Here is a 7,792-nt window from a genome sequence, read left to right as displayed (position 1 = left end):
CAACCTTGCCTTTGCTAAAATTATTTAAAATAAGAAAGGAACTAAGCCTTTCATACCAAGCTCTAGGAGCTTGTTTCAAGCCATAGAGAGCCTTAGTCAATTTGAATACATGACTAGGAAGAAGAGAATTTTCAAATCCGGGAGGTTGTTCGACATATACTTCTTCGGAATTAAAACCATTCAAGAAGGCACTTTTGACATCCATTTGAAACAGTTTAAAATTATTACTACTAGCATAGGCAAGGAGCATCCTAATGGCTTCTAATTTTGCCATTGGAGCGAAGGTTTCTTCGTAGTCGATACCTTCTTCTTTGTTAAAACCTTTGGCCACTAATCTAGCCTTGTTTCTAACCACGATACCATTTTCGTCTTGCTTATTTTTAAAGACCCATTTAGTACTAATGACTAAATGGTCACTGGGTCTAGGAACAAGCTTCCATACCTTATTCCTCTCAAATTGATTTAATTCCTCTTGCATTGCAATAACCCAAAAATCATCTTTTAAGGCCTCGTCAATGCATTTAGGTTCGATTTGAGAAAGGAAGGCGGTATTAGCACAAAAATTCTTGAGAGAGGAACGAGTTTGAACCCCTTTTGATGTATCTCCTATAATTAGCTCCTTTAGATGAGCATCTATATACTTCCATTCTTTGGGTAAGGAAATTTCGGAAGAAGGTGCATCCAAGTTGCTATTTTGAGGAGGGGGTTCATTTAAATTCAAATTATCAAAACCAAGATGATCATCAAAATCATTTTTCTTTAAATTAAAAATTTCATTAAAAACTACATGAATAGACTCTTCTATTACTAAGGTTCTTTTTGTTAAAAACCTGAAAAGCCTTAGAAACGGAAGAGTAACAAAGAAAGATGCCTTCATCGGATTTAGCATCAAATTTTCCTAAGGCATCAATTTCATTCAAAATAAAGCATTTACAACCAAAAACTTTAAAATATGAAATATTTAGTTTTTTGTTATTCTATAATTCATAGGGAGTTTTTGATAGGGACGGTCTTATTAGAACCCTATTCATGATGTAGCAAGCCGTATTCACGACTTCGGCCCAAAAATACATGGGTAGACTATGTTCATTTAACATCGTTCTTGCCATTTCTTGTAGGTTTCTATTTTTTCTTTCAACTACTCCATTTTGTTGAGGGTTTCTCGGAGTAGAGAAGTTGTGATTGCATCCATTAACTTCACAAAAGTTTTGAAACTCACGGTTTTGAAATTCGCCACCGTGATCACTCCGAATTTATGAAATCATTAAGCCTTTTTCGTTTTGAGTGAGTTTACAAAATTTAGAGAAACACTTGAAACAATCACTTTTGTGAGCTAAGAAATAGGTCCAAGTATATCTAGTATAGTCATCCATAATTACAAACGCATATTTGCTTCCTCCTAGACTTGTCGTGTCAATTGGTCTAAATATGTCCAAATGAATCAATTGTAATGGTCTAGTGGTGCTAATTTGAATTTTTGGTTTGAAACTAGTCTTTATTTGTTTACCTTGTTGACATGCATCGCATACTTTATCCTTAATAAACTTCATATTTGGAATTCCTCATACTAATTCTCTAGATGAAATCTTAGATATTAGTTTAATGCTTGCATGGCCTAGTCTCCTATGCCAAAGCTAAGCTTCATCATTTAAAATAGAGAAGCACATTTCATTTCTTAGTTCATCAAGGTTGATGGTGTAGATATTATTTTGTTTTAATGCAATCATAGTTATGTTATGGTTTGGTTTTTCAATAATACACACATTTGATTCAAATCTAACGATATAATCTTTATTGCATAATTGACTAACACTCAAGAGATTATATTTCAATCCATCAACTAGTAAGACATCATCAATAGAAAATTTTAATTTGTTACCTATGGTTCCATTGCCAATGATTTTGCCTTGGTTGTTGTTTCCAAAGGTGACATACCCTTCTTATTTGTTAGTGAGCATAGAGAAATGAGATGGATCTCCAGTCATATGTCTTGAGCATCTACTATCGAGATACCATTTCTTGCTCCTAGCTTGTGATGGTGTATGTTTCTATAAGAAGGGATTATTTTTAGGTACCCATTTTTTTTTGGGTGCCTTAAAAACTAATCTGACTTGTTTATCATATTGCATAGAATTGATCATAGTTCCTTTAGGAACCCAAATTAGTTTGTTCGGACTAATTTTCTTGAATGGACATTTATAAGTTTTATGTCCATATTTGCAACAAAAGTTACAATTTCTTTGGTGCCGAACATGTAAGACAGGGCCTTTAATGAAGTCTGTTGGATTTTGGTGAGGACTTCTCATAAATCCGATTCCACTTCTTTTAGGAACGTGACCCTTATTTGTAAGGATCATGTTCAAAGACTTACTACCAACCTCGAATTTCTTCAAGGTGTCCTTAAGTAGTAAGTTCTCCTTTTAGAGAGTTTCTAGATCATGGTATTTTATACATGGAGCTAAACTATCATTGTATTCAGTCTTTAATTTATTGACATTACAAGTGAGACTATCATGCTCCTTTTTTAGCAATTTGTATTCTATACTAATTGTCTTACATTCATCAAATAACTCATGGAAGGCATTTAATAATTCATGAAAAGGTAAATCTGCATCAATTAAATCCGTTACCTCTTCTCCGATGGCCATTAGGGTGTAATGAGCAACTTGCTCGGTGTTGGACTCCTCTTCTTCGGACGCGCTTGAATCATCCCACGTTGCCTTGAGCGCCTTCTACTTTGATATTTTCTTTTTGGCTTGAGGACAATCGTTTTTGTGGTGTATCGGTTTTTTGCACTCATAGCAAATCACTTGGTCCTTCTTGTGTTCAAATTTATTTTTTGTATTATTTTTAAATTTGTTCTTTCCTAAATATTTTTTAAATTTTTGATTCAAAAGTGCAATGTCATTGTCACTATCCTCATCACTTGATGTTCCTTTCAAGTGATCTTCTTGTGATGTGAGTGCCATGTCCTTCCTGTTCTTTGGAAGGGGGTTCTCGAACTCGTCATGAGCTTGACATGTCATTTCGTAGGTCATTAGAGACATAATAAGTTCTTCAAGAGGGGATGTTTTAAGGTCTTTGACCTCTTAAATGGCCGTAACTTTTGGATCCCAACTTTTAGGGAGGGATCTTAAGATTTTAGTTACTAGTTCAAAGTTAGTAAAATCTTTACCAAGAGCTTTGAGTCCATTGATGACATCTGTGAACCGGGTGTACATGTCTCCAATGGACTCACTTGGTTTCATTTGGAAAAGTTCGTAAGAGTGCACAAGGATGTTGATTTTGGACTCTTTCACTCGGCTAGTGCCTTCATGAGTGACCTCAAGAGTTCTCTAAATGTCAAAAGCAAAATCACAAATTAAAACACGATTAAATTCATTTTTGTCTAGTGCATAAAACAAGGCATTCATAGCCTTTGCGTTTAAAGCAAAAACCTTCTTCTCCGATTCATTCCATTCGCTCATCGGAAGAGAAGATTTTTGAAATCCGTTTTCGACAATAGTCCAAAGCTCGAGATCCATAGAAATGAGGAAGATCCTCATACGAGTCTTCCAATAAGTATAATCCGACCCATTAAACATGGGTGGACGTGTGATAGAATGACCCTCATGTATGCCGGAGTAAGCCATCTCTCTTGGGTATTAATCCAAATATGAGAGTGAGCCTTGCTCTGATACCAATTGTTAGGATCGGAGCGGCACTAAGAGGGGGGGGGGGGGTGAATTAGTGCAGCGGATTAAAACTTCAGTTTTGGAAAATCTTTCGATACGATAAAAATCGAACTTGAAAAGCTTAACTTGAACGTGTGTTCGTAAAGGTATGTAGAAAAGGTAATGAGGAAATAAAGTACGTAAGAAGATTTGCAGTAATGTAAATAGCGATTATAAAATGCAAACCAGAGATCACGCCGATTTTAAAGTGGTTCGGTCAAATGACCTACATCCACTTGCGAGGCCCTCTTCGATGAGGCTCCCACCTTTCACTAGCAAATCTCTTGAAGGGGAAGGGCAAATACCCCTCTTACAACTTTTTACAAGCGGTTCATACTCTTACAAATTTTCAGCAAGAAGGAATGAGGTGAATACTCTAGCAAATTGAAAACAAGACTTGCAAAGACTTTTCCAAGACCTTTCTCTCAATCAATTGCTTCACAAAAAGTTGTGTTCTCAGCTGAGAATTGAGGGGTATGTATAGGTCTCAAGAGGATTAAAATTTGGGCTCCAAAATTTGAATTCTCTTTGGTTCCCGATGCTGGCGGTGCCACCGCCTGTTAGTGGCGGTTCCACCGCCTGTCAGTGTCTGACACTGACAGTGGATTGGCAGTGCCATCGCCCAACCAGGCGGTGCCATCGCCTGGCTCTCTGGTGTTGGGCGGTGCAATCGCCCAGTCTGGCGGTGCCACCGCCAGACCCTTCGGTTCACTGGTTGAGCTTTAAATTTAGCCCAAACCAAGTCTAATTTTGGGCCCAGTTGGCCCCTAACCAGGATATAGGATTATCTTTTAATCCTAATCCTAATTACATGTGAACTACATAACTAAAAACATTCCAAGCAAGTTTTCAACCGCGAACGTCGAGTCTTCTTCCAGCGAGCTTTCTGACGAACTTCCAGCGGACTTCCGATGTGCCCTCAGATTTCTTCCGACGGACTCCCTACAAGCTCCCGATCTTATGACGACTTCAACGAGTAGCTGAGCCTTCTCGGTGATCTCTGCGAACCTCCGACGATCTCTTCGGCGAACTTTCGAAAATTTCGACAGGTTCCCGATTTCTTCTCGGTTGGTTCCGGCAGCATCTCCGACGATTCTTCGGACTCTTAAACGTCCATCGAACTTGACTCCGGTATTCTTGCTTTATGTTTTCTGGTTATCGTAGTTAATCTTGCACACTTAACTCAATAATATGGATTAGATCAATTAACCCATCAATTGATTTTATCATCAAAATCCGAGATTCAACAACCCTTTCATTGCTGAAAGGGTGGGGTATTTATAGGCCCCAACCCAGTTTGAATTTGGAGCTCAAAAGTATCATCTCTCGGAATTTCGGGGTTTGTCGGTTGCACCGCCTGGCAGAGCTCGAAGATTGAGCCTCTGGGCGGTGCCACCTCCTGTCAGGGGCGGTTGCCCCTCCTGCCAGAGCTCAGAGACCAAGCTAAGGCGATTGCACCTCTGTCAGAGGCGGTTGCACCTCCCAGCCAGAGCTCGGAGACTGAGCCTTGGGCGGTGCCACCGCCGACCCAAGCGGTGCCACCTCTGGCCAAGAAATCTGGGTCCAAATGGGCTGATCCATTCGGCCCAATTTGGGTCTGTTAAGGGCCCAATTGCCCCAAGATTAAGTTAATGGGATCACCTCTCATTTCTAACTTAATCATCATGCTAACTATGAATTTCTTAAGACATTTACTACAGCTTGCTTCTGGTGCATCAATCGCTTCTTCCAGCGAGCTTCCGATGAACTTCCAGCGAACATCCGACGAACCTTCGGCGATGCTCCGGCGGGCTTTTGGCAAACTCCTGGACTTGTGACAATCCACTTGGCGGGTTCCGACGAGCTTCTTTTGGCAAGCTCCAGGACTTCTCGGATTTGTTCCCGCAGAACCTCCGACGACCGTCCGGACTTCCGTCGAGCTCTCGAACTCCCAACGTGATCATAGTCTTGACTCCGATGCAACTCCTACTGCATGTCTTTCTTCCATCGTAGTTAATCCTGCACATTTAAAATAAAACTTCGATCGAGACAATTAATCCTAAGCAATTAACCAAGTTGTCCGGCATATCATTGGTCCCTCGACGCTTCGTCCGATTCTTCGGCGCATCGTCCTCTCCTGCAGCCTATTGCGCAATCGGCTAGTTTACTCCGCAACTCTGATATCCTTGGCACAATACCTGCTCTTCTTGGCCCGATGCCCGAGTCCACGGCCCGAAGCCTTCTGTCGATACGTCGACCGATCCACCGGCCCGACGTCCAATCTTCTGACATGTTCCTTCAGCACAACATGATTTTCCTGCTTTAATTGTCTCATTCTGATTGGAGCATCCTGCGTCACTCAAAACGCAAATTAAAACATAAATACATATCAAGTGATTTCATCATCAAAATATGAGATTCAACAAAAATGTGATAACACAAGTGTAATATGTTTAACAAAAAATCCTATTCAACACTCTAGAATAAAATATATTGATATTACGCATCACTTTATACGAGATCATGTCACTAATCATGATGTAATCTTAGAGTTTATTGCTACGAAATATCAATTAGCCGATATCTTTACAAAACCTTTAAGTGAAGAACAATATGATTTTATTAGAAGAGAGTTAGGAATGTTAAGTTGTCCATATGCATAAATTTGATGTATATCTTTTTCGGACTATCTTTATGAATTTCTTGAATGGAGCTTTCATGAGATTATGCCATATCAAGTTTACTTCATACCCTTGCTCCATCACTTTTGATACACTCAATCACTTCATGGATGTCATTGACAAATGCATCTCTCGGATTTATCTCTTGTGAATTTTTATTGAGAAATGGATTTGATGTGATGATCCTCTCATTATGAAGGCTTATTCATGGAATTTTTTTTAACCTTCATATGATGATTCTTTCACATGAATTCTTTCTTAATGAAGGAAGAATTTTTATTATTCTAGATTAACACTTGCAAGAATGAGGATTTGATTTCACATGAATATCTTGATCCTTGTGAAAATTGAAGCATGATTTAATAAAACTCTTTTATCATTTTTAACTTCATTCAAAGTTGGTTCTCAATGGATTTTTCTCCTTACTCTCCTTCTTCATGCAAAGTTTTGATAAAAAATAAAAAAGGAGAAGTTGATAGAAGCTATCTCTTTAATAATTATAACTTTTAATGTTGAGAACTTTTGAATAATACCATGTCATGAATGCTTGAAATATGATTGGTATGAATTTTTTTAGAATTTGAAATATGAAATGAATTTTTACCACACTTACATTGTTAAATTGTTCTCCTTTTTGTTGATGACAAAGGGGGAGAAATAATACTAAAATGTGGTAAATTGATGACAAATATATGCAATGCATTTCATCATATATACTTGAAATATTTGCTTGATAAATTTCCTTCATTATGATAAGATATCTAGAGCTTAACTTGTAATTTTACAATTGATATCTTGCCAAGAATGATGAATTGCTATGTTTGTCATCCTTCATATTTAAAATATCCAAACTTAAAAATGGATGTCATGCCTTGACATCATTTTGAGAATGTCAGATTATTGATAGGAATCATGATGTGCATATTAATAAGTTTAATGAATTTAACTTATTGGTTTGATTCTTGAATTCAAAGGCCTTGAATTCAAGAATGTCTTTTCTAAAGTATGGCATATAGATAGGGGGAGTTAAGGTTAACGCTGTCATCAATTGATTGTCACCATCAAAAAGGGGGAGAATGTTGAATCTCAGATTTTGATGATGAAGTCAATTATAATTTGTTTGATCTAATCTATATGTTGAGAAAAGTGTGCATGATTAACTACGATGGCAATAAGACATAAAGCAGGTGTTGTGCCGGAGTCAAGATTGAGATCTCATTGGGTGTTCGAGAGTTCGATGGAAGTCTGAACGTTTGTCGAAAGTTCTATGGGAACCAACCGAGAAGTCTAGGAGTTTGCCAGAGAAGCTCGTCAGAACTTGCCAAGAAGATCGTCGTAAAGTCTAGGAGCTTGCCGGGAGTCCGCCGGAGCATTGCCGAGAGTTCGTCGGATGTTCGTCAGAAGTACGCCGGAAGCTCG

The sequence above is a fragment of the Musa acuminata genome, chromosome BXJ3-2, assembly GCF_036884655.1.
Source record: "Musa acuminata AAA Group cultivar baxijiao chromosome BXJ3-2, Cavendish_Baxijiao_AAA, whole genome shotgun sequence".
NCBI lineage: Eukaryota > Viridiplantae > Streptophyta > Magnoliopsida > Zingiberales > Musaceae > Musa > Musa acuminata.
The sequence above is the reverse complement of the archived record's forward strand: the minus strand, read 5'-3'. Positions refer to the sequence as shown.